The sequence below is a fragment of the Paroedura picta genome, chromosome 7 (genome assembly GCF_049243985.1).
Source record: "Paroedura picta isolate Pp20150507F chromosome 7, Ppicta_v3.0, whole genome shotgun sequence".
Classification (NCBI taxonomy): domain Eukaryota; kingdom Metazoa; phylum Chordata; class Lepidosauria; order Squamata; family Gekkonidae; genus Paroedura; species Paroedura picta.
Window position 1 is genome coordinate 90,846,610 of NC_135375.1, and position 27,693 is coordinate 90,874,302.

The window sequence follows — 27,693 nt, forward strand, 5'->3', positions numbered from 1 at the left end:
AGATGACAAAGAAGGATTAATGTAAGATCCAGTAACTAGATTTTACCTAGTAAAATATCTAGTAAGACATCTATTTATCTTGCTCTAGATTTTATTTACTTCTGCTTTGCCTAATTCATCTCCAATTTATGCTCACAACTAGATTAAAAGCCCATTTGATAGAGAAATAAAATGGGCGCTAGAAGGGCTTTCCTTCCCCCCCTGAAGCGGCAAGGCTTCAGCGTGGCCGGGGGTTGGAAGTCAGGAAGGCGTCCTACCTTCATTGTCGGGCGGTGGCCACGGAGCGTGGGGTAGGCGCGGCGAGAGTGGATGCCGGGGGCCTCACAGGCGAGCGGCCACGTGCATCGGAGCGGTGGCGGTGGGCTAGGCGCGGCGCCAGCGGGCCAGGTGCGGTGCTGGTGTGGCTCGCTGTCAGCAACGTGAACTTCAGCCTCGTCTCGGGAGGCAGGCGTTGATCGGGGTGGCGGCGTGGCGGTGGGGCTGAAGGCGCCTGTGGGGTTTGAAGGTGCCCTTCCCGCCCCGGCATTGGTCGGGGCGGCGGCGCGGCGGCGGGCATGAAGGCGGTGGCGGCAAGTCCTTGGCTGGGAAGGATCGGGCGGTGGCGGTGGGCGGACGGTAATCACTGGGGTGGGAAAGGCGCGCGGTGGCTGAGGCGGGGGCGGAGGGTGGTGGCGGAGTGAGGAGGTTGTGGGGGCAGCGTTCTGGGAGTTGGTGGGGGGTTGGCAGGGAGTGCGGCAGTGGTGGGAGGGCAGTCGCTGGGCCGTGGGAATGTCATTCCCGCGGAGCCCAGCGGCATGGGGCCAGGGTCCTCCCCGGCGGCCATCCGGCAAGGATGGCGGCTTGGGAGGACTGATGAGTTGAGGGGGTGTGGTCCGGGAGACAGGCCAAGTAGCCAATAGGGAGGCACGCTTTGCACGCCTCCCAATTGGCCACTTGGTTCTGGAGTGCTGCTCTAAGGAGCGAATCAGGAGCCGCTTTGCGGCTCCTGATTCGCTCCTCAGAGTTTTTATCCCGGACAGGGCCCGCCCTGACTCCTCCCCACCAGCCCTTACTCTGTTATTAAGTCCGCAGCGTGCCGCTCCATGGGCAGTTTAAAGATGACACTGTGAGGTAAATTAGGCTGGATAACTCCAACTGGCCCAGAAGTCACCCAGAGAGCTTCCATGGCATGAGTGGGGATACAAACCTAGGTTTTCCAGATACTAGTCTCACTCTCTTAACCACCACACCACACTGGTTTTCCAAACATGAAAGCACTGATCTATATCAAAGAATATCAGGATCAAAATTTATTCTCTTGGAGTCCATGAACAGTCATAAATAAAAAGAATATAAAAGCATTGGTCTTCAGTGCACCTGATGAAGCGAGCTCTTACTCATGAACACTCTGGCTGGAATAAATTTAGTTTCATCTTTAAGCAGAATCCTGTTTCATTTTGCTACCAAACTATTGAAATCCCAGTTGTATCCATGTTTATTCAAAATGAAATCTAATTATATTGAATAGGGCTTTCTCCAAGGTAAGTGATTACAGGAGGGACTAGCCCAGTTGAACTGAGTAGATAATTATTTATGAAGCTTATGGTGCAATCCTATACACTTATACTCAGATGTACTATCCTATTCCCTGTCCCAATCACAACTGATTTAAGAACTATCATTTCCTACCTCCTCCCACATTCCTTGGCCTGAGTTTTAATTCTGCTGAAAGGAATCTAAGCATTGAGGAATGTTAAATTTCTTTGTATTTATCATCCAACTTCTGGGAACTATAAAAAATGGAACCAAAGAAGGAGTAATCCAGTGATTTTGCTAAGTGAAGGTAGAACCAAGCTTTTATATTCATAAGACGGTTTAATGCCCTGACTCACGGTGATTAAGGGTTAACTTCTTTGAATAGTTCAAGGGAAAAGCGAATAAATGAAGCATTGTGTTATTTGGACATGTGTCAAGGAAAGGACTGGCCAAATGTAGCAGGAACCGAGCACTTGCTGGATATTTGGAGGTCTCTCTGCAAACTTCCTTATAAAACTAGAGTTCAGTGAACAACAGAATCATCCCAGCATTAAATCCTGGCACCTCACTTATCCTGTTCAGCAAGGACATAGGACATGAGAAGGAAAAAGAGAAGAGAATAAGATAGCAGATAGTTGAGTAACAGGCATGCTGTCCCACCAGCTGAGTATATAAATGTCATCATCACTCAATAGGATTGTGCTGATAGGTTTTTGTGCATTCCAAGTCCATCAGTTGTCAGGGAGGGTGTTTTGGAATCAGAGCAGCACCATGATTCCACAGTCCATGCTGCGTATTTTCCTTGAGATATTATGTTTCTGATCCTTGCAGCTCTTTTGCCTGCTTTCTGCGGTAGCTGAACACCATTCCGTCGTGATTCCACCAATGAGAAACTTAATTCTCCATAAATCAGGGAGCCTCACTCCTACCTGTCTAAAATGTGGTAGGAGGGATCCCACAGGTGCAGAAGGGATACGATCATGATGAAATCTATCCCAATGAGCAGGGAAGCAAAGAAGTTACACCCAGGAATGTGTTCTGCTTTTTATTGGCTTGTAAAAATGGGCACACTTTCTCCTATCTAACTGGAGTTTGGCAGGGATCACCCCAGGAGTGAGAGAATTTCATCCCACTCAGATGGGGAAATACAAAACTTACAGCCAGAAATGTGTTTCTCATTGAAAGCAACAGAAACAAATAAATAATACAATAAAGAAAATGAACACACGGAATAACAAAAACAAAGAGAAGCCAGAGACACTCGGTTACAGTATCAGACCAGGGCCTGGGAAACCCATGTTCCAATCCCCACAGTGGTATAAAGCTTGTTGGGTGACCTTGGGTCAGTAACACCATCTTTGCCTAACCTACCTCACAAGATTGTTGTGAGAACTCGGACAGAGATGGGAAAACAATGTATCATCCTGAGATCCTTGGAAGAATGACAGGACAAAAAGGAACTGGCTAGATTAAGAAAATGAACAAAAAATATTTTGTAAAAACAAAAGAATAATGCAGGCAAATAAAAGTCTGACTCACATCTCTAAAAGTATATCAAGAGTGAAACTCGGGGCTTGTGTTGAACTTTTGAGAGCTTTTAGCTATGCACATGTCTATGGGAGAATGGGATCGATATAGGCTGAAAAACAGTGGTGCGCTTATGCCACTTCTGGCAAAAACTGGAATGATTGGGAGTTCCAAGGGAATTGATTTCTGTAGCCTGGAGATCATTCAGAATTCTGAGAGAATTCCTGGCAGTTGGCAAACCTAGACTGCCATCTGGGTTATTGCTGGTAAGTCTAACCAAGTATTCTATTTTTACAACAAAAGTAAGAATAAATCAGGAGAATAGGAGGTGGGGGGAAATTGCAAAGCTACACAGAGAAGCCTTTACCCTCTGAGCTGTAAAGTCCTTCTGTCCAAAGGTTTTGCTTATCTGCAGATGGCCCGAAAAGGGGCATTTGCCAAGCAAGAAAGCCCAAAGATAACTCATATAATGACTGCAGAGCCAAGATGTTTGGGCAGGCTGTTTTGTAACACTTTCAATTTCCTAGTGAAGTAATCGCTTAATAAAGGCAGACTTTGGTTAAAAAGAGGGTATGTGTGTTGCACAATAGGTAGAGGATATTACACCAGCAGTTACACATTTGGAGACAAAAACAGTCTCAAGAAATCAGCTGATCAAATTCCCTGGCCCACTTGGCGGAGGCTTAAAACCAAAATAAACAGGTTCTCTCTACTCACTGCAGTAACACTTTCTCATTACTTTCACAATAAATACTATTCTAGCCAATCCAGCAAATATCTTCCCTCTCATCTTTGCTTGCCAGTTTTATCAGGAAGTTACTAGGATGTGGCTTCAGGGCAGCACTTTCACTTATGGCACTCAGCACACTCACGTAGGGCTGGCACAGATATATAAACACACAAGTTTCCCCCTAAATACCTTCTGTCTTTATAAAACCCAAATCCCAAAATTCAATCCCACCCTCCTCTACTGCAACAAAGTTCAGAATATGCGACATAAGAAAACCCTGCTGGGTCAAACTTGGTTCTAGCTAAGTCACCACTCTATCTCCAGCAGTGACCATCTAGATGACCTCAGGAAGTCTGTAAGGAGGATGTAACAACAACAGAGCTTCCTCACTCTATGTCTCTAGTATCATATATTCAAAATTTAGTGCCTCCAAATGTGAAGGTTCTGTTTCATGGAATCAAGGTTGCCATCTCTGGGTAAGGAAATTCTTGGAGATTTGGGAGTGGCACCCAAGAAAGGTGCAGTGTGGGGAGGTGGTGGAGCTCTGCAGGGATGTGATGCCTCCAAGTAATTATTTTTTTCTGGTGAACAGATTTCTGTCATCTAGAGCAGTGGTCCCCAACCTTTTTATCACCGGGGACCACTCAACACTTGACAATTTTACTGAGGCCCAGTGTGTGTGTGTGTGGGGGGGGGTTACTCCTCTACTCTCAACCACTGCCCTAACTCTCTCTGACTCTGGTCGCTATGGTAATGTTTAAACATCCCTTCAAAATAAGATACAGACACGCCACAACAATGAACATAAGGAACTTTATTTTCATGGAAATTTTAACTCATGACAATGACAAATCAATGGGAACCCTGAGCTTGTTTCTCTGCAACCAGTTAGTCGACGGACCACATGTGGTCCGCAGCCCACAGGTTGGGGATCGCTAATCTAGAGCAATGGTCCCCAACCCTCAGTCCGAGGACCGGGACCGGTCCGTGGATCAGTCGGTACCGGGCCAAGGCTCCTCCTCATCCTCCTCCCCGTCCTCCTCCCTGGCTGCTGCCTTGGGGGCTGCCCTGCCACTCTGCCACTCTCCAGTGGCTGCCGTGGCTGGGGCTCCCCCTCAGCATGACACTGCGCAGCTGCTGCTGGCAGTGCCCCCCAGCGGGCAGCAGGAAGTCAGGAGTGCCGGCGGGAAAGCAAGCAGAACAAGGGCTCAGGCGGTGATGATGTCCCTTGGCAAAAGACTACCCCCCCCCCGGGCCTCAGTCAAGCGTTGACTGGTCCGCGGTGATAAAAAAGGTTGGGGACCACTGATCTAGAGATCAGATTCTGCTGGGCACTCTGTGATTGCCCTGGTACTGCTGGGCTTGCAAATTTCTCCCCTTTATACTGCTTTAACCTTGATCCTGTCGGGTTTTCATGGTCACACTGTCAATAGTTCTGCTGAGCAAATTGCACTGCTCCCCAGTCTTCTGTTTGTACTGCAGAGATTCTCTGGTTCTTAGATTCTGTTCTACTACATGTCTATTGCCCTTGTTTTGGTTTTTGTTGTTGTTTTGTTTTTGCTTTCACCCTTCTATTGGAAACATGGGCTATCATGGGAAACATGGGCCATAACTCAGACCTCATAAATTCAATCCTCACCAAACTTGGAGGACAGGTAGAGGAGAGTCAGCTGGAGACGCTCTGTAGATTTGGTGTCTCTAGCACTCCAGGGTAGGTTGTTCACATCTCAAATCAAACCATTTTGTTTTGCTCTTAAATGCTCATGGTCGTTCACAGTTTGTGAACTGAGTATGCCACAAACCACAACCCATCACAAACTACATTTTCCTGCTTTATGCCCATTCCTAAGAGGTACTCAGCTGGGCCTTTACCATCTGGCGAAAATCTAATGGTGTGGTGCGAGAGGGTGCCTTCATACCTTAGATCATTGAGAAGGTTTGCCATAATGCCTATATGGTAATTAGAAAGTCAGTGTTGTGGAGCATTTATATTCTATTCTATTCTATTCTATTCTATTCTATTCTATTCTATTCTATTCTATCCACAATGATATTTCACATCTGTATAGAAATTATAGGGTCCACCTTTCAGAAGGTGGGAGTGACATTTAACTGCTTATAAGAACTACATGATGTTATACTCAGCAGGTGGAACAAGGGACATTAAACCAGGGTAACCCTCCTGTGTGGAAAAAACAGGATACATTACTCTGGATAGGTAGTGTTAATTGGCAGGCATCCTGAAACATCTGCATGACAGAAAGTATAGTCCAGAATAGCGATCCCCAACCTGTTGGCTGCGGACCACATGTGGTCCTTTGACTAATTTGAGGTGGGCCCCGAAGGACGCCTTCTCCCCTCCCCTGGCCCTTTATTTCACCCCCCCCCCAGCCCTTTACAACACACTTCATTGTTGTGGCATGCCTGTATCTTATTTTGAAGGGATGTTTAAACATTACCATAGCGATCAGAGAGTGTTAGGGCAGTGGTTGAGAGTAGAGGAGTAAACTACCCCCTCCCACCGGGCCTCAGTAAAAGGCGTTGAGTGGTCCCCGGTGATAAAAAGGTTGGGGACCACTGGTCCAGAAGATGTCATCATATGCCTTACGGTTGGGTGCATTGTGGAGAAGTGCTCTTGGTGTTGAAATCAGGCATCTATCTGTCCATACAGTTTTGCAGGCTGTGATAAGTAAGGTGAGCAGAAACACTGGTAAGTTTGGAGCTGGGTTGGATCTGGCCAAAAGGCAGACCAGGTGTGTGCCCGAGGCAGCCCACCCTCAAAGTTATCAGAGTTTTGAAATAAGCAATGACAAAGATCAGCCAGTGGCATAAATTGAATACATTTAAATAAATAAACTAGCTGAACCCCAGCTTTGTTGACTCATGTTATCATACTGGTGGGTGCTGGGACGAAAAGTAGTAGAAATGTGGAAAACATTTTCTTCTCACAAAACCCTCTTTTTTCATGCCAAAAATTTCACTTTCAGTTCAGCCTTCATTTAAAAAACAATATTATCACTGTATGTATGTTATCTTCTAATATTTCAGACTCTAATCTACAGATCGCTGCTTTAAGACTTCTAACCTTAGCATATGAACACCACTATACACTTGATTTTATTAGAGTGGAGAAGAAATTGGGATTTCATTGCCATATGATATTTTCATTACATGAACCACAGGGAAAGGCAGGATATAAATGCTTAATTGAATAAATAATATCTTGTGGCTCAGTTTCATATATAGGTACTGGCTTGGTTTTTCCAACTCCCTTTGTATTCTCTAAGACAAAGGAAATGTCCCTAGCCTTAGGATAGTTGGTTTAATTTCCCTCCAAATTCCTGAAGCAGAACACTGCAATTTTCTTCAATTTTGGGAGAAATTTAAAGTATAGTTCTAAGATGGGGCACAGTTTGCTTCAAATTGCAGGTGCATGGACCACCTCCCCCCCACACACACACCCACACACCCACCCCAGGTACTGATTTGGCTTGCAGTCTGCCTTCTGAACCATTCACAGCTGTTTGAGGGATATTTTCTCATAGATTTCTCATTTTTCTCCCAAAAAACTGACTCACACCTGATACATTAATAAACTTCCACTAGCCTTAGCTAGTTGATCATTCCCCTTGCCCTAAAGTTTCCCCACTTCAGTTAGCCAAGGATTACATTTTAAGGCAGCAAAACCAATTTGGAAGGGGAAAAGTGATAGTTATGTGATATCCTGTTCCTACTCAATTGGTTGCTCCCTACAAGCACCTTTTTTGACGTTTTTGGTTGGTATTAGAGTTGCCTTTTAATACACGTTTAACTTGTGGAAATGGAAAACTGAAGCTTTTTGTGACAAGGGGATAAATAGCAGGCCATTTTTCTCCAGGCCTGTTAGCAGCCCTGATTGGTTGTATAAGTTATCAAAGCATGTGCAATATATTTACTGTGAAGACACTGAAGTTAATACAGTTAAGCAACTGTTATTAAATAATATTACTGATTTTGTCAAGTCGCTGTCCAAGGAACATCAGTATGGTATGACTGGCAATGCAGCTGTAAAGAGAGTAACACCCTTCTAAGTCCATTGAAATCAACGCTGTGAATATATAAATATGTTCGTTCCTCCATTATTCCTTTCCCTTCTGATCATGGCTGAGAAGGAACAACTTTAGGCACTTGTCCACAGTGAGAAAGGAAATAAAAAGCAATTATTTTAACAAGACACTAGCCCAGTTGCTCATCACTCAGGCATGATGCCAGCCCTTGTTAGCATATGCAAATGAGCAGAAATCACGCTTTTTAAATTCTAGGCATACTGTTTGATTCTAAAACAGAGGCTCAAATTCTCAGCTAGGGCCAACTGGCAAGTTTCCATTGTTTTAACTGAGACCTGCCAGCACATGCCAAGGCTGCAATCCTAAAACCACTCATTTCAAAGTAGGTCCAGTGACGTCAATGAGCTGACTCCAAAATAATTTGAGGGGAAGATGTTTTGCTCTCAATTTGAGGAATTCATCTAAACAATGATCCAGTCCCCGGATGCAGGCTCCCTTGGGAAATAAATGGAACTAAATAAAGGCCTTGTTTTTTAATCACATTACTCAAGAACTGTCATATCATTGGCAGAACAGCATTGAATGAAGGATTGTAAATTCGTGGCTTTTGAATCTCCTTAACAGAATTGCATTTGAAATAAGAGGAGAGAAGAAAAGAAATTTCACCAAATCCCTCTATTATTCCTTTGCCAGAATTTAAATAAAATAATCTCTTTCTCTGTATTCCAAACAGGGAAAGGGTGTGCTAGCTTTGTCTCAGGAAAGGAGCCCATACATGATTCCAAAAATAATGAAATCTCTCGTTTCTCTGTAATTATTGTCGATCGGGCCTGAATGTCATGTGCCTTAGCAAGCTGAGTGCAGAACCTACTAGTGAGGAATGCCAGTCTACCAGAGGCTTGATGACCTTTCTCATTTTGCTGCTTGACTGGGACTTGGAAGTGTGTTGAGAACCTGGCAGGGCTGTTGGGCTGCTGCATTTTGCTAAAGGGGACACAAGTGGTACAGGCCTAAAGCAGATGTCTATTTTGAGTGTGTAGAATGAATTTGGGAAGTTGTTCTACTGTTTTTCCATACAGTTAAAAATACTGTTTCAGGTGAAACCTACAGTATCATCCAGTTTGATGGCATCACTTCCAGGTTATGCCAGCACTGTGTGTTGGTGTATTGCCAATTTTCCCTTCCGCCATTTTTACTCACTGGTCTCTACAGCAGGGGTGGGGAACACGGGCACAGGACCCCTACTCCCGATATCTCTGCAGCTGTGACACAACTGCACTGATTCCATATTTTCCCTCTGGTATCATATCTACACCAGCAGTATCAGTGTGGGTCCTATTTTGCCCCCATAGAGACACATTTAACCAGTAAGAAGACAAAGACTTACTTCATTTAAAAAGCAGGTGGGGGAGGAGAATTAAAGAGCCACTTTGTGCCTAATGCTTTTGGTATTTCACAAAAATAATCACAAGGCCTTGGGGATGTCAGGATTTACTTCACAGCAAGACGAATCCTAATGAGCTATTCATTTCATTCTGAAATAGAATCTTACAGGAATCCAGCCTTGGTAAGCACATTGATACTCTATAAATCGTATGTGAAGATGGCCCAGTATTTCTAGGAGCCATTGATGCAGAATGAACAGCAAGAATGAAGTGGTAGAATTTAACTTTTGCAAGTTGTCCCAGTTCCAGTGCACTTTGATGGGGACTTCCTGTTTTCAGTTGAATAAAGCCAGTTGGAACAACCCATATTAGCCACGCAGGGCTTGTCCCATTAGATATGCCAAATCCTTGGTAAGTGTGTGCATCCCCCACACCATCTTCCATTTCATGTTGGTGCTGATGGTGCCCCCACCTCCCATTCCCGCCACCCCCCATCTCTCACTTGTAGCCTGACAAATCTGTGCCCATAAAGATATCCACACTACAGGATGTAAGGACACGGCAACTCATCCACCTGTGTCACTCTCACCCAAAGGACAGCTTACAAACATTTGTAGGAAGCAAGAGTTGCAAGCCATGATACACTTGTCATTCAGAAAGAAATGCTAATACCTTTTCAGTGTGTAGTCTTTTCCTTCCCAGCCACCACTGCATTCTTTTCTGAATTGCACAAGTTTAAAAGTCAAACTAACTTTTTGTTTCCTCCTTCTACTCTTTACCATGCTTACAACAAAAGTAGCTATAAGCAGCTACAGAAATTAACAGTGCCTTGCTTCTTTAAACTATGTCACCAGTTCCTTATCATTTCTCAGAAATCCTGCTCTGAGATTGTGTGTTTGAAAACAAACTTTCCACCTAACTGAGAACAGAGCTCAGAGATTATATATTAAAGAAAGACACTGGCCATATGTGTGTGTGTGTATATATATATACATATACATACACCATCAGGTCACAGTGAACTTACAGCAACCCTGTACGGTTTTCAAGGAAAGAGATGTTCAACTGTGGCAACACCCCCCCTCCCACACACACATACATACAAGCAACACTAAAAAAGCTAGATTGAGCAAATAAAATGTGTACCACAATCACATCCCTCCCCCCAAAGTCTCCACCCCCTTTTTGTGGAAGAACAATAATCTAAATAGAGCTCCTAGAAGATCAAACACTGTCAGGGATGCCCTAATCTGTATATTATTTTCCCCAAACCACTCTGGTAATAGGGCTTTTTTGCATAGGGCGTTTTATGCTGAGATATTAATCTGTTTAACATATTTCTGTGCTGCCTATTGGCTATTACATCCAGGGCAGTTTTCAGTGTATGAAAACAAGTGCTAATTCATCAAACAAACCCAAGACCAATCCAAAACACAGCTACCACAATAAATATATGACCTAAGGCTGGTCAGATGAAATCCATAGAAGAAATTAGTCACAATTGACTCATAACCCATTACTGTCAAAGGAACTGTCACAAAGAATAGTGAAATCTATTGGTCTGATTCAACTGCAAAAACCTCTATCCTTAAACACACCCCCCCCCCCAACACTTCCCACTGGGACTGCATGTTTATAAACTCGTTTTCCCCAAAGTAGAAATTATGTTTTAAGTGCTGAGACTTGAATAATAATTAAGTGCTATCAATTTGCAGTCCACTTATGGCAACCCCTCATGGGATCTCCAAGGTCAGAGATGAACAGAGGTATTTTGACATTGCCTTCTTAGGTGCATTCCCATCCATGGCCAGTCCTGCTTAGCTTCCAAGTTCTGATGAACTGGGGCCAATCTGGACCATTCAAGCTGCTGTTAAGAATTTGCATTTCAATAATACTGCAGTTTAGGGGACAATCAGAAGATACCAGGGAGCATTGACGAAGCCACGGATATACTTTTACTGCATCCTCAAATTGCAGGCGGATTTCAGTGCGTGTCTGTGGCATTTGTATAATAAAATAAAACTTGTCACTGTCCAAGGACTTCCTGCTCATAGCTAATTTTAGCTGGATGAGTGCCACAATAGGGTACAATAGAGACCTAGTTTCAAATCCCAGTTCATCAAAGAACGCCACAATGACCTTAGGCAATGTGCTGTCTCTCCGTCTAACTTATTTAACAATGTGAAGATTAAATAGGATAATCTTCCCTGAGCAGCTTAAGGCAAAATGGGACATTAGCAGTGTAATATTGTGCAGAGTTGTATAGACTAATTTCAATAGGCTTAGCCTGGAGTAATTCTATATTGTGGGGAGGGGGTGTCAGACCTCCCTCAGCTCTAGTATACTGCCTAACACCAGCTAATCAGTAGCCAAACATTGGGGGAAAACTCACCTGTCCAATCCAGCTGATTGGCAATGGGACCTTGTGGAAAGTTTCACCCTCTGCCCAGCTGGCCAATGGCAAGTTCCTGAAACCTAGAGGGTATAGAGGGCAGCCCCTTCCAGGTCTGCAGCTATGGCTCAGTCTTTAAAGGGAGAGGGTGGGAATGATGAGAGCAAGTCTTCACTCCAGACTGCAGAGAACTAAGCCAGAGGAGAGGAGGAGGAGGAAACCACTCAGGTAGTTCCAAGGAATTAGGTGGAGCTGTTAAAGATCCATTCCTAGCTGGCATGCTTTTTGGTAGAACTATATACAACACACACAGGCACTTACACATGGAAATGCAAAGGCAATAAAGCTTCATGAAGGAGCAATCTGTAACTGAAGGGGGCCATTTCCGCCACAGTCAATTACTTTTTCACTCCTACTCAACTTTGTCCATCTCTTTCAGCTCCATGAGTTTCGGATCCCATATGTATGCATATACATGCGTTGGGAACCCGGAGCCAGTAGGGTGTAGTGATTAAAACTCCAGACTTGGATGATGGAGACACTGGTTCAAATCCTGACTCTGCCATGGAAGGTTGCTGGGTGAACTGGGGCCAGTCATATACTCTCAGACTCACCTGCCTCACAGCCATGTTGCGAGGATAAAAGGAAGGAGAGAAGAATGCTGAAGCCTCCTTGAGTCTCCACTGTGTATAAACGAAGTTACTAACTAAATAAAAAATAAGCTGTAGAATGGCCCAAGAGGCTCTGCAGTGAAAAAGCAGAAGGTATTGGAAGTGTTGACATTCCAACTTCTTCTCTGTTCCATATTGGCTACTTATTAAATGTCTCTGCCATTAACACATGTGATCATTATAGCCTTGCTACGTGCATCTTCACATGGCGTTCTCTTCCCCAGACTGCAGGTGGAACATCTAATGTCTGAACACTTCCCTGTATACAACAGCTCCCTGCGTATCAACTATAGCAACCGAGGGCAAGTTAGACTGGAGCCTCCTCTCCTTGAACGCTGCTTTTCTCTGAAAGGCTTTTGTTTTGATATAGAGGAGCAATCCAACATTTAATTCCCCCAACCTTCTCCCAGCCTGAAAGAGAAAGCCAATGCATTCACTAGAAACGTGTACATATTTCTGCTCTCAAAAAGCCAGTCTTAGGATGCTGAAGTATACATTGTTCAATTGGCAGTCATGTGTGTTTCTGTGAAGTGTAGCCACCACCTGCTAAAACAGATGTGAAAACGACCCAGCAGATATAACTGGCTCGAACTACTCGGGTCCAGTAGCCCCCTGCCATTGGCTTGCAGATCAGAGATCTGATGCAGGAATGTTTAGAGTTCTCCATCCCTTAAGGTCATCCCATTGATTTTTGGAAAACATAAAGCCCTCCACATACTAATGTACTTCTGAGGATCAGATGCATCCATGGAATTCCAGACATCTGGTTTGCATTACTGTACTAACCTTCTTGGAATAATTATTTAATTAGTCTTCTTTTCACTTTCTCCCTCCTCCCTTCTGTTTTCCTCACCAGTCTCTTCCCTGGCTGTGAGGATGCACAGGGAATTCTTGCCAGAAACCACCACTCCCCTCATGAGCTCAATATGCTTCAGAATGCCTCAGTACTGTTGAAAGAAACACTGAAAACCTTTGTGGGTTTTATAGGGAATTTTGTTCACATTGAAAATGGAGGCGGGGGGGGCATTTCCTGTACCTTTTTCTGTCTTTGATTAGATGTTCCCACTTGACAAATAAACCAAGAAGAAATTTCCTTGTGCTTTACATATCAACATGACAGAACATCCTGGCAGATGATACGTAGGCTCATGCCTCTAAACTCTCTGTTGGTTCTTGATTTGGAATTTGCCTTTGTCACATCAGATGGATTCAGAGTCTCAGCAAGAATGCTTTGGGTCCTGGATTCCTACCAATTTTTCCTCCATTTTTCATTGTGATTTTTTTTATGGGACTGCAGTGCCTCTCTCCTCACTGGCTGCTCAGTCAATCAACATAAACAAATCAAATGTAAGGGAGAAGAAATACGAGATAGGATTTTTAAAAAAATTGAGCTGCCATGAGGTTCTTGGCTGTAGCAGGGCAAGCTAATTAACATTCAGATTTGGACCTACTATATAGTTTTCTTCTACACTATGACACAAATGACCAGTAATGCTAGCACTACCTTAAGAGACAATCCGCAGCCCTTTTCAGATATGGTACTGGGAGTCTCAGTTGACATGCTAATGCAAACCCTGAAAGATTCATAGATCAGTTTGCACACAATACTGGTAGCTTGAGTTTCTGTGTAGAATGTCAATGGGCCAAAGATCAGAGTTGATCTACACATACAAAATACTCCCTTACTGTAATGTATGAGGGGGAGGGGTTATATGTCAAAATGTCCTCACAGTTTTTTCCTTTAATCTTGTATATCAAATTCTGGCAAGTCTTCGAAAGAGCATTTTTAGAATCCAGCTCCCTGACATGCTAGTTTTCTACATGCAGGAAATTTGACTGTGATTTTATTCCCCAGAATTTCAGCCTATATTTCCATTTGTCCAACCTGCAACTGAATATTGATTGCTGAGCTTTCTCTTTGAGTACTAGATCATCAGTCTAGAGCACTCAAAAGGTTGCTTCCATATGGGGAAGGTTCCCTATTGCAGTGGTCCCCAACCTTTTTTCAGCTGGGGACCGGCAGGGCAACTGCCCCGCCCGCACAGCGCGCATGCGCGGTGCGGCCTTGATTCTCTCTCCCCCCCCCTTCCCGCAGTAAGAAGCTTCCCAGACCGCAAGCTTGCGGCCTGGGAAGTTTTTTACTGCGGGGGGGGGGCGGGGAGAGAGAACCGCGGCCCGACCGCAGGTTGGGGACCACTGCCCTATTGTGTTCTCATGCTGCTGAGATTGTAGAAGCATTTACAGTAACAACAAATCTTCCACATGTGGCAATTTCTCATTCTTTCTTCCCTTTCTCTTTGGGCCTGCCATCTGGGGATAATCTTAACCATGGGGTATCCAAGCCAGCTGCCTGGGGCCCCATCCTGGGGAAAGCCACCCTGGGGCTCCTCACTACCATGCAGCTAGCAACAATGGAGAGAGAGAGAGAGAGAGAGAGAGAGAGAGAGAGAGAGAGAGAGAGAGAGAGAGAGAGAGAGAGAGAGAGAGAGAGAGAGAGAGAATGAATGTTGTGGGTAGAGGAAAGGGAAAGCAACTGTAAGCTGCTTTGAGCCTCCTTCGGGTAGAGAAAAGCAGCATATAAGAACCAACTCTTCTGCTCCTGCTGCTGTCTTGAACTGCCTGAAGATCTGGAGGCAAAGGGGTGAAATGAGCCTTTTGCCACCCAGTGAGGGAACAAGATTGCCAGGCCAAGCTCCAAACAGCAGGGAGAGTACCTGTCCAACCTTTGCACTAAGGGGAAGAGACCAACCACTCATTCTCTGCACTGTATGAGGAAAAACACACCAGCTGTGGGTCAGACTGTGCAGAAATCCACACCCTCATATTCATTCTCTCATATTCATTCTCCCCAAATACCACTTGAGAGGTAACTGTTTAGGATTGCACAGTTATATTTCTTCTTTCATGTATAGATGAGCTTTGGTCTACTCTTTTATTCTGATCTTTGGTCTTTGGTCTACTCTTTTATTCCTGTCTAATGATGGAAAGCAAAAGAACTACACTTACCTGATCAACAGATAACTCTGCTCACAAGTTTGGCATAATCTGAATTAACAACATGAATAAGACAGGAGAAATTGTCCAGGAGTCTTTGAAAAACTGCAATGATAGAAACAGAAAATTAAAAAATACAGGTAATCTTCATATTATATACACAAATAAAATTAACATATTTTTAATTCCATTTGTTATAGACAAAACATACAGACGTGTACAAAATGCACTAATGGCTGCATTTATACCAGAAATTGTTGGTACAGGTATTTAATTTCCCCCTGTAAAGATTTGCACTAAGAATCATACAGCTGCAAAAATCAATAGAAGGATAAAATTCAGATCCACAGATGAGACCCTGGGGAAGCCAGTTATTTCCAACTAATACATGATATCCATCCAATGCATCCTAAGTAATTTATCTGAACATCAGCTAACTTGGACATTAAATGACTTTCACACAAGTAACATCTGTCTTCTATGTTTGTCTCTTTTCCTCTGCTCTATGAATGTAGAGTTGGATGAAGTAACTCCTTTCCTCTATCATCAGCCTTGTTCCAATGGAGGGAACCAATCTGAACTGACTAGATGGACCATTAGCCTGATCTACCAGGGCTCTTTTAAACCTTGCTCCAATGGAAGAGACCATTTAGTGGAACAGATGTACCAATCGTATGATTCAGCAAGCTCTTGTTCCAACAGGGCACAGCTCCTGACCATGAGGGGTCCTTGTGCTAGAGCTGACTCCTCAACAGAAAGGAGCCCTATAGTAAACTCAAATATGCACTTATTATAGTATATATTTCCAGTTAGCTTTTCATTATCATAATGAAGAAAAGTAATAGTGACGTTCATTTTCATGGGTGAAATTCTACTTTATCAGATACATGAAGAAGCTATGAGGATATCTAAGTAAGTATTGTATTTATTTTTAAATGTATGCTACTTTTCCACCCCACTTAGGATCTCCAAGTCAGACACTATGTCACTCAATGCACACATCTATAACATGGAAAATGATTTTGTAGAATTTAGAGGATAAAAAAAATATGTACAAGATCTGTCATTTACAGGTACTCTCTATATATGCCAAGTCAAATATTCACTATCATCCGGACTTACCCAGTCTAAGTGTCAGTTCAAGCCAAAACAAAAAGTCACTTGTGTTGATGAACACTAGTTATCTACCTTCTAAGCAACTGTTGCTTGTATAGTGACAAATATACGTACTGCTAAAAATCTAACAGTAATCCAAGCTGACCTCTTGAAAGCTCTTATGTAATCAAGCTCATTGCTAAAAGTTTTAGGATTTTTTTAAAATATTGAGTGCTTCCACCCCCAAATGGAACCCAGTAAAAACATCTGGGTTTGTAATAAGAAAGTTTCTCATATCTACTTGTCATCACAGTGTCACTTTTGATCAAGAAGCATCATAAAGCAAGATTCATAATAACGTATATCTTTGAGAAAAATGAGAAATTTTGGAAACAGAAGATAGACTTTGAAGGCCAACTGTTATACATGTAACAGAATTATGACTGGAACCCAGAAATATTATCACTGAAATCTAATGCTTCGCCTTTATGAGAAACTCCAACTGGAATAAGAACATTTTGTCCTAAAAGAAAGCAAGATGCGATAAACTTTGGTTTGCCTATCGTAGAAATTTATCACTGGGGACCAAAAGGTATTAGCTTTTTTCAGCATGGGCCTGCTGAGTTTCTGGCAACATAAAATTTTCTAATTCCGGATAATGTATAGGATGTCCAGTCACCCTGTGGTGGTGAGGGATGGTCTGCCCCCAGCTTCTGGGGTAGCACAGCATGTAGTGCTATGTCACCTCCAGTAAAAGCCTTCGGGGAGGGCGGTATATAAATCTAAATAAATAAATAAATAAATAAAAACCCCAAAGGGATGTAGGGTACCTCTATGATTACAGTTTCAGGTTATCCCTAACCCTAGCCATACATCATTTACAATGAAATCCTATTATGGATTAACATCCTTCTAAGACAGTTCACATAAATGGGCTTAGAAGGATAAGAACCTGTGGATATCATTCATCTTTGCTACCAACAAAATTCTTTCTTTATATTATCAATTTGTTAAAGGCTCTTTAGCCACACCATCACAGCTTTTGTAGATCTTGTGAAATAGGGTATTTATCACATCCTGCAGATTAAAGGCACAATACAGTCGAAAATTCTTCTGTGCAAACCTCATTGAAATGAACAGCGTGAAAGCAATGAGTAAAGCTCACATTAATTTCAACAGGGTTTCCGCAAGAAGATCCATTGGATTGTTCTTCAGTTTTCAGGACATTATAAACTGTGCCAATGTCATCATCATACATTATAAAATTATACCAAGTACATCAGGATCCTTGCATTACAGGTTGCTATTGATACTGCACAGGGAAACAGTTTCAATTTTACATACAAACGGTAAAAAAAAAAACCCTAAACTCTCAGTGATTTCATTGGGAGTAACATGCAGGATAATTGGACCCTGCCTCGCTTGAAAAGGTTTGCCAGAGTTCATGATCCTAAGCTTAAATCCTGAGCCACTCTGAGACAAATTGTGGTTTTAGGTGAAATTAAGCCAAACTCAGTGGTTCAGACCCCAAAACATATGAACTTGGTTTTTCTTTGATCCCCCCCCCCCTCCCGGCGCGCATTTAGAAAGCGGAACTGAAACCACAAGTGGTTCATATGTAATCATAGCTTGAAAAAGAGAGAGAGGAATTATTTTTAACCTTTCATTTCCTAGGAATCTTGCTAGTCAGAAGCCCACGCATGTCATCCCAACTGTATTCAAGCACTTATTATTGCCTAGCCATTGCATAGGTGGAAATAAATTCAGAAAATATCAGCATGTTTTACAAAATATTCAGTACAATTTGTGGCACTTCTCCTAAGCAATACATGATTACCTTATGCAAAATAGTATGCTTTAGGATGTTTTGGGCTGATCCTGCGTTGAGCAGGGGGTTGGACTAGATGGCCTGTATGGCCCCTTCCAACTCTATGATTCTATGATTCTATGAAAATGATTTCATAGAGGGAAGGAAGAATGGCTCTTTCCTATACTAGGCCGAATGATTTCATAGAGGGAGGGAAGAATGGCTCTTTCCTATAGATCTCCTTCTGACATAATTGGTTCATGGCTGTATCACACTATGAACACACTGGGAACTACACAGTGATGGCTTCTCCAGCTTGGTATAGTGGTTAGGAGTGTGGACTTCTCATCTGGCAACCCGGGTTCGATTTCGCGCTCCCCCACATGCAGCCAGCTGGGTGACCTTGGGCTCACCACAGCACTGATAAAGCTGTTGTGACCGAGCAGGAATATCAAGGCTCTCTCAGCCTCACCTCCCTCACAGGGTGTCTGTTGTGAAGAGAGGAAAGGGAATGTAAGCCACTTTGAGACTCCTTTGGATAGAGAAAAGTGGCATATAAGAACCGACTCTTATTCTTCTTAATTTTGTACAGGATTACTGAGAATTCTATCAGAGAACCCCAGATCCCATTCCACATGTGTGAGGCTCCTTGTGCAAGCAGGGAATTTTCACACTGCTCCCTTCTTCTATCCCTAGCAATATTTCTGCTTGCACAAGATGTTGTTCATGTCATTTCTGGGCACTAAAAGATATAAGAAGGAAAACACTGGATGCTGAAGAAGATTTTGTGCAAGCAAAACTGCACTAAAGCAGGTTAACATTTTTGCTTGCGTATTCCAAATCTAAGCTAAAACTCATAGGGCAGACATTGCGTCACAGGATTTTCCCATATGACAATTAGACTATTCCAAATGCCCTGCACATGCATCTGATGAAGTTGTCACACCACAAAAATACATAGATTGTCGCTGCAATGCATTCCCTATAATTGCACAGCTGTGGACATTACACACTCCATTTTTACAGTCGAAAGGCTCAACATGAATGGAAAGAATTCACTCATAATAATCACCAAGGCAGTTTAACAAACTAAAAACATGCATAATACAATGACATTTGTAAACCCAATAAACCCAACCAAAAACACATCACTAAAACAATTAGAAGCAGAGTTCAGAATCAGATATGCACAAAAACATAAAAAGAATGATTAAAATACTGGCACAAAAAAGGGAATGAGATTACATCAGCTACAGCTGTGCATTCATGTAGAAAATTGTGCTAACCCTCTCTTCTTATTTTATCTGGTAAGGCATTGGTGGAAACGGATAATGGGGTTGGTGGAGGTCACCATTGCTGAAATATGATGCTGAAATATGATTCAAATAAATTGGTTTTATTACAGCTGTATGATTTTAAACTAAGCATTGGAATACGTTGGATATTTGAATTTTACCTTACCAATGATGCCTTAAATTACTGCGATATTTCATTATTGTAATCCTGTAGTTCTTTAATCATATACTCTGTACTCAGACATCATGATTGTATGATAAACAAGGAGCAAATCATTTTCCCTTCACCTCCTCCTTTCTTCATATATGGAGCTACAACTAAAAGTTACAAGTACACCATTGAGGGCTTATATCCAGCCAACGCTGAGGCAGTTGCATTCATAGAATCATAGAATCATAGAATTGGAAGGGACCTCATGGGTCATCTAGTCCAACCCCCTGCACTATGCAGGAAACTCACATCCCAATTGCTCATCCACTGTAACCTGCCACCCCCTTAAGCCTTCACAGGTACCATCACCTCCCATGATCTGGACACGATACTCCATTTGATACAGCCCAAAATTCCATTTGCCTTTTTAGCCACCGAGTCACACTGTTGACTCATGTTCAATGTGTTATCTACTAAGACTCCTCGATCTTTTTCACACTTGCTACTGCCAAGACAAGTCTCCCCCATCCTATATTGGTGCATTTGGTTTTTCCTACCTAAATGCAGAACTTGACATTTGTCCCTATTGAACTTCATTTTATTCAGTTTAGCTCACTCTCGAGCCTATCAAGATCATCCTGTATTCTGATTCTGTCTTTGGTTGTGTTTGCTACCCCTCCCAGTTTAGTATCGTCTGCAAATTTAATAAGTATTCCCTCTAAACCCTCATCCTCATTACCTGCTACATAACGTATCAAGTTCAAGTTTCTGTTTTTTACCTTTAAGGCCATTTGCAGTCTAGGCCCAATGAATTTGAGAGACCATTTAACCCGCTATGCCCCCGCCCCCGCAGGGCTTTGCACTCTGCAGGTGCAAAGAAGTCTGGAGGTCCCTGGACCTTGTGAGATTCACCTGCGTGTTATCTCCACTAGGCTTTTTATCCTCTATCAACTCAAATTTAAAAGAGCAAAGTGCACCTGATCCGATAGCCACTCTGTTGTTAATTAGGCAAATTATTCCATCTGCAACTTCCCGGCTCTACTCACCTTTTCCTGGGGAAATATGAGAGTAGATATTATCCGCTTAATAAACCATGACAATAATAGAGTCTTTTTTTCAAACAACATTGTTTCAAATAATACAAAATACAGTTGTTTCAGATCAATAACCATGGCTGCCAGCCACCTCAGCCCTGCACTGCTGATATAGAGCTCAGCTGTGCTGCCAATCTGGCACTGCAGCCAATCTGTGCTACCGATCTGGTAGTGACTTGCAGCTCCCTTCTTAACTTCTTCCTATGCTGTTCCCAAGGCTCTGGTGTCAGGGGAAGTGATCTGGCTGGCAGATGGTTGCCAACTCAGGGCTGGGGAGCTGAAGGGCCATTGTACTACTACCTGGCTGTGGATCTATATTTGGCCCCATAGAGACTGCCTTTTCCTCCAGTGTCTCTGTTATTGGATATGGGTTTGAGTCAAGTCTGATGGTTGCCTCTTCCTCAGAAGAATCCTCTGCATCACTTGGCTCTGCTAGAACTGGCTGGTCCACAACAGGAACATGCAGATGTGAATCAAGCCTAATGCTCAGGGTTGTCCAAGTTTTTACAGAATTAACTGGGAAATTGTACATACAACCTGCCGAAAGGCTTAAAGCCAAACAGCTGTGGAACCAGAGATTCAATCTTCAATTTCTTGAGTAGGACTAGACTTTTTCCTCATAATATTGTTGTATTAAAACATGCAAGTCAGCACAGATGTAGAAAACTGATGATCTTCAGCTTGTCCTCAGGGACTGAGGTCTCAATGTAAACAACAGCAAAAGAGAGTTGATGGTTTATGCACAACCAATGAGAAGATATTTGACTCATGAGGACTGTTTTCTTTGCCCCCCCTACTTCACAGATTACATTTCTCCAAGATTAAGAATTTCCTCCATATGCACTCACAAACAGTTATTATAGCTTCAAAGACATTACTTCTTATTACTACCTAAATACAGCATACCAAGAATGCCTTTTCTACACTTATTCTTACCTTTAGCTTTATGGTGCATTCCCATCATGTATTATTCCTTCTGCATTTCACCCTGCTTTCCAAGTGGACATGTATTGGGTATTTTTCCCCTTCTGCATTGATTTTCCACAGTTCAGCATTCCATTCACATTATGTTCGCTGTTTCACTAGGTTTTTAAAGAGTGCTTTTGAGGCAATTTCACCCCTTTCTTCACCTCAAGACCAAAGTTAATTTAAAAGCGTAATGCCTGGGGTACTTATATGAAGAATTACAATGTCTCTACACTAATGCACAGAGTCTGGGAAACAAGCAGGAAGAACTAGAAGTCCTAATAAAGGAAGGGGACTATGATCTAAAAGGCATTACAAAAACCTGATGGGATAACTCTCACAACTGGAATAATAGAATTGAGGGGTACAACTTATTTAAAAGGGACACACAAAGAAGGGGGAAGAGTAGCACTATATGTTAAGAATATATATACTTGTGAGGAAATATGTGTCTGAGAATGAGAGTTCAGCTGAGATAATAAAATAAAAGGAGGATATAATAAAGGTATTGTGATAGGGGTCTGTTATAGACTGTGAGGCCAGGCAGAGGGCTTGGATGAGATGCTCGTAGATCAGATTACAAAGTTCTCAGAGACGCAGGATGTAGTGATCATGGAAGATTTCAATTACCCAGATATCTGCTGGAAGACCATTTCTGCTAAAAATGAAAAGTCCAATAAATTATTGACTTGTCTTGCTGACAATTTCATTTCCCAGAAGGAGGAAGGGGCAACCAAGGGGGCTGCTATTTTAGACTTGATTCTTACCAATAGAGAAGAACTGGTTGACAAGGTAAAAGTTATGAGTGTGCTTGGTAGTAGTGACCATGTGATTTTGGACTTTATGATCTTGGGGAAGAAGAAAGCTGTACGTAGACACACATACAGGCTGGACTTCAAGAGAGCAAATTTTAACAAACTTATGTTGGGTAGAATCCCATAGTCAGAAAAACTTGGTAGTCATAAGGTTGGTAGAATGTGGTATGGATTCTATTACAGTTGGATTGAGAACTAGTTGACAGATCGCACCCAAAGGGTTTGTCATCTTCTCCCCTGTCCCAGGCAGGGCAGCCAAGGGCTGGAGAAGCATTGGTTGGGCTGGTGGGGGTGTGGGGAGGCATTGCCAAGCAGCTGCCCCACCTCCAAAAGGGCTGTGTACAGGCTGTGGGGTGGGGATTTTGGTGGGGAGGTGCTGGCAGGCAGCCTGTCCCCCCACCCACATATTTTACTGGTCATAGTAGCATACAGGCAAAACAGAAACTAACACTACAGCAAGTATATACCTATTATTAAAAGGGGGACAAAACTGACAGTTTTATTAACATGAAAAAGGGTACTGTCCCCTTCAAAAGGGTATATATGGTCAGTCTAACCAAGCATCTACTAGTAATGCATCCCATTCGTCATAACCAGATGCACACAGACAGTCTCCCAGCCTAGCATGAAAAAAACTGTCTCAACATTGTTAACCCTCAGCATTTCAGAAATATGCTGCCTCTGAATATGAAGGTTTCTCCTGTGTGCAGTCATATAATATCAGTCCCCCCCCCAAAAAAAAGCTGAGCACCCAGTGTTTGATACCCCTGTAAGAGCAAGAGATCTGAATGAAATGTCTAACTCAAACTGGTTTTCTGACAATGACCCAATGTTTGTAGTTTCTCTCTGCTTTCAGTTTCCTTTCCCATGTTTTATAGATCTTCTCAGATTGGGTAGGGATAGTGGCAGGGTAGCAATTGGAGGGTGTGACTCAGCAGATGCACGCTAAACAGGCGTGCTGCCTAACAGAACAACTTGGCCCATATTTGTGCAAAGCAGAATCATCCCTGATGGATGATTCTGTGTTGCAGCTCAGCCTCATGCAAGCCTGCCAGCTCCTTGATGGACAGATAGAAGCAAATTAAGTTATGCAGGAGTTGGAAGAAAAATACCGAAATGAACATAGTGCACGTGTGCTTCTCCAGATTTCACCACCCTTTGCAATTTAATTTAAAAACAAGTCTCTACATGCTGCCTGGATCAGGATCCTAGCAGAAGAACAAAGGGGATTAAAAGAAAAAAACTCCTCCGCAGTTCTCTGTGCCTCCTCTGCAAGGGACAACTGTGATACCTGTAATGTGGAGAGAATTCTTTTCCCTAACTGTCAGGCAGAAGGATCCCTTGGGAAAAAGGAGCAATCCCTAAGAATTCCATTCCAGCTATTAGAGTGGGAGCAATTAGAAATACAGTTGTCAGGCCTCCTACCTCCTACTCCAATAAGCATTCTCCAATATGATTTTTTTTTTTTAGGTTTGCATCATTTGTGTGGCAATGTCAATTCCAGGGAAAACTTGGAAGTGCCATCTCGTAGCTCTAGGAATTGCTGGAGACTAAAGTTTTATCTATATATATCTATAGACTATTTATAAGTTACCTATAGTGTGTGTATGTATGTATGTATGTATAAATTACTTAGGGCTGCTCAGGATTGCACTGATGGGCTTTGTAATTGCCAAGTATAATGCTGAACAATATTTTGGTCCAAAGAATCTTTTCCTCTGCATATTTTAAATCTGAATATTTGCCAAATATTCTATAAATACTCAAGTACTTATTAGCAATCAGTTCCATGTATTCAAATATGTTTGATCTCAATATTTGATTCTGATAGTTAACAAACAGTGGGGCTTAGCCTTTCACTGCATTTGACAGTTGCGTTGCAGTGGTAGTTAGCATGTGAAAATATTTTATTCTGGACATGTAATGTTATTTGACAGCATATGACAGATAAGAGACATTAATTCTGATGTAGTATTTGACAGCTTAGGTCATGCGTGACGCCTACCAGATTACAAATAATCAGAAGATGCCAAGAAGCCTTAAGCACTCCTACTTCTGCATTCCAAATTTGAATGGCAAAATGAGGCTTTAGCTCCATTTTATATACATGCAAATAATTCTTTTAATTCCAGTGTTAACAGTTCTTACATAGGTATTACAGATATGTTGCAATGTTCCATAGAGAGAAGTTTGATGAGCCAACGGCTGAGTTCCAGGACTGCATCTGGGGCTTCTGCAATTTTGACTCTTGGAATATCCAGCCAAGATGTTACCTTCTTTCTTTGAAGATACTACAGAAATGTTCTGATTAAATATCTTGGCAGATCAGAGCCCAAATTAGATATGTGTGTGTAATTCAGTGGTAGGCAATCTAAAAGAAAACCAGGCAACCAATGAACAAACATGCAAAAAAAAAACACCCTGATGTCTACCTCCGTTATAATTATTTGTAAAAGGACTTGTGCATCTGCTTATGCCTGCATTAGTAAAGAATAACCAAGTAATTGAACCACAGTCATTATTTTAATTTCCCAGGAGGAATCTGCCGCACTGTTATATAGTTTACAAACCCAGATGTATGCTACAGAGTTCAGGAAATGAAAAAAATATGAAGTGAAATTGCTAAAAATACAGGGAATTAATGGTGGTCTTTTATGCCATAATATTTACAAAGAAACAGATAGGGGGGGGGAAACAAATAGGGAAAGATTATACAATGAGTTCACACTGGTCAAAGGGGAGAGAAAGTTTAATTAAGCAATGATCCCCTCCAAAAAATTTGTACCCCAATATCTTTATGAAATTTGAACAAGTTCACTGAAACACCAAACCAAAAAGCAGCAGTCAGGCCAATTCCACACGGGCGGAAAAGGCTGAGCGGGTGCTCATATCACAGTAGGGCCAATCCCTGCTTCCACATGATGATGACATCGGGCCAGCTGCTTCCCAGGCCTGCTGCACTTCAGGGTGCCATTGCCCCATCTTAAGGGAACACAGATATTTTCTGTATTCCCTTAGCCATCCCAGTGGCCAACGGGGCCTAACCTGTCTATGGTGTACTGGCAGGGCCAAAATATGCCCCAGTCAGCTCCGCAATGCTTTAGTGTCCAACCCATCGCGACCCCATGGACAATGGTCCCCCAGGCCTTCCTGTCCTCTACCATTCCCCGGAGTCCATTTAAGTTTGCACCGAATGTGGTATTATGATTGTGGGATTATGGTTGCATAAATCTGGGGCAGACCAGATCTGTAGCCGAAATGTGTCCGCCATGGGGACATAGAAAGCGGCAGAGCATCACACCAGCAGCAGCCTGGAGTGGTACCACTGGTATGGAATGGCCCTCAGTGATCATGGAGGAACAGGGGACTAGTCCAGAGTTCAACTTACAGCTGGCAGATATGAAAATTTTAAACTAAGGAAATATGATAATTTGCCTTGATTCATCTTGAGGACACAGGAAGCAAACCTAAACAGGTCAACTTAGAAATCAATCTCATTTTATTCAGTAGGACTTTCTCCCCAGAAACTGCTCTTAGGACAACAGCCATAAAGTGTGTAAGTGGTCTTCTGCCCACATGGTCCTTGATGGGAGGAGATGTGCACACAAAATTGTGCACTCCAGGTTCTTCTTCCTGATATAGCTGCTGAAGCTGTGTGAGGAGTCATATTATAAAAGCATTAAATATCCTTATGTCTTTGGGCAGAAAGTGAGAACCTCAGGATGGAGTTCTTCCTCTTGCTCTTCCATCACCAACACTTTCTGCTTCTTGAAAAGGGCTTCATGTACACAGTGCTGACTATGAATCACTGGACTGGACTCAGAGCACTGTGATAACAGCAGAACATAAGGAATCAGTTTCAAATTGTCCCCCTCATTGTAATCTAATTAGATTCTTGAACTTCTGCTGAGGATCAAGAAAGACCATCACAATCAGTGTAGAAGTCTGCAGTGGAACGAGGAAATCAGGAAAAATCACCCACCCTTTAACCAACAGATGCACATATCCACAGTCTTAGTGGCTGTGGTGTCAGAGGAAATGTGCCAGAATGGTGCAATGGCTAGAGTATTGGACTGCTATCTAAGAAACCTAGGTTTGATTCCCCACGCTGCCATTGAAGCTTGCTGGGTGACTTTCAGGCAGTCACACACTCTCAAAGTAACCTACCTCTAAGGGCTGTTGTGGGGATAATATGGAAAAGAGGAACATGTTGTAAGGCTGAGGACAAAAGCAAGATATAAATATATATTGGCTAATAAATAAGAATTCCCTGTGATCTAGGATGTTTTATTGATGTGGAACACATCTACTGTTGCACTCCCTGTAACAGAATGGATAAGGGATGTGACATCCATTGTCCCACCTTAGGGAGCACGCCAGTAGATGGCAGTGGCAGAAGTGGCACAGCAGCTAGGCTCAGAGCTGGACCTTGTAGGGTACTCTGTCATGGTGTCATCCCAAGGAGCCCCACAGATGTCAGCTGTGGGCAGAGAACACAGTGGCCCTTCTGCTGCCAAGAGATAAGAAGGGGGAATGGGGAGTGGGGGAAGGAGTCTGTCTGGGTGTGTTTATACGTGTGTGTGAGAGAGAGAAGGATGGAGGGGGAAGGACCAGGAAGAAGAGAATCATAGAATCATAGAATCATAGAATCATAGAATCATAGAATCATAGAGTTGGAAGGGGCCATACAGGCCATCTAGTCCAACCCCCTGCTCAACGCAGGATTAGCCCTAAGCATCCTAAAGCATCCAAGAAAAGTGTGTATCCAACCTTTGCTTGAAGACTGCCAGTGAGGGGTAGCTCACCACCTCCTTAGACAGCCTATTGCACTGCTGAACTACTCTGACTGTGAAAATTATTTTCCTGATATCTAGCCTATATCGTTGTACTTGAAGTTTAAATCCATTACTGCTGTCCTCTCCTCTGCAGCCAACAGAAACAGCATCCTGCCCTCCTCCAAGTGACAACCTTTCAAATACTTAAAGAGGGCTATCATGTCCCTTCTCAACCTCCTTTTCTCCAGGCTGAACATTCCCAAGTCCCTCAACCTATCTTCATAGGGCTTGGTCCCTTGGCCCCAGATCATCTTCGTCGCTCTCCTCTGTACCCTTTCAATTTTATCGACGTCCTTCTTGAAGTGAGGCCTCCAGAACTACACACAGTACTCCAGTTGTGGTCTGACCAGTGCCGTATACAATGGGACTATGACA

At 42.9% G+C, this 27,693-nt stretch overlaps 1 long non-coding RNA gene across 2 annotated transcripts in view; it reads right to left on the reverse strand.

The window, feature by feature from the left end:
- The window catches only part of LOC143841270 (uncharacterized), a 621,460-nt gene that overhangs the window by 319,008 nt on the left and 274,759 nt on the right, over positions 1-27,693 (reverse strand). For both annotated transcript variants that reach the window (XR_013232647.1, XR_013232646.1), the window contains exon 3: positions 15,273-15,365. This is a non-coding gene — a long non-coding RNA (uncharacterized LOC143841270). The remainder of the gene's footprint in view (positions 1-15,272; positions 15,366-27,693) is intronic.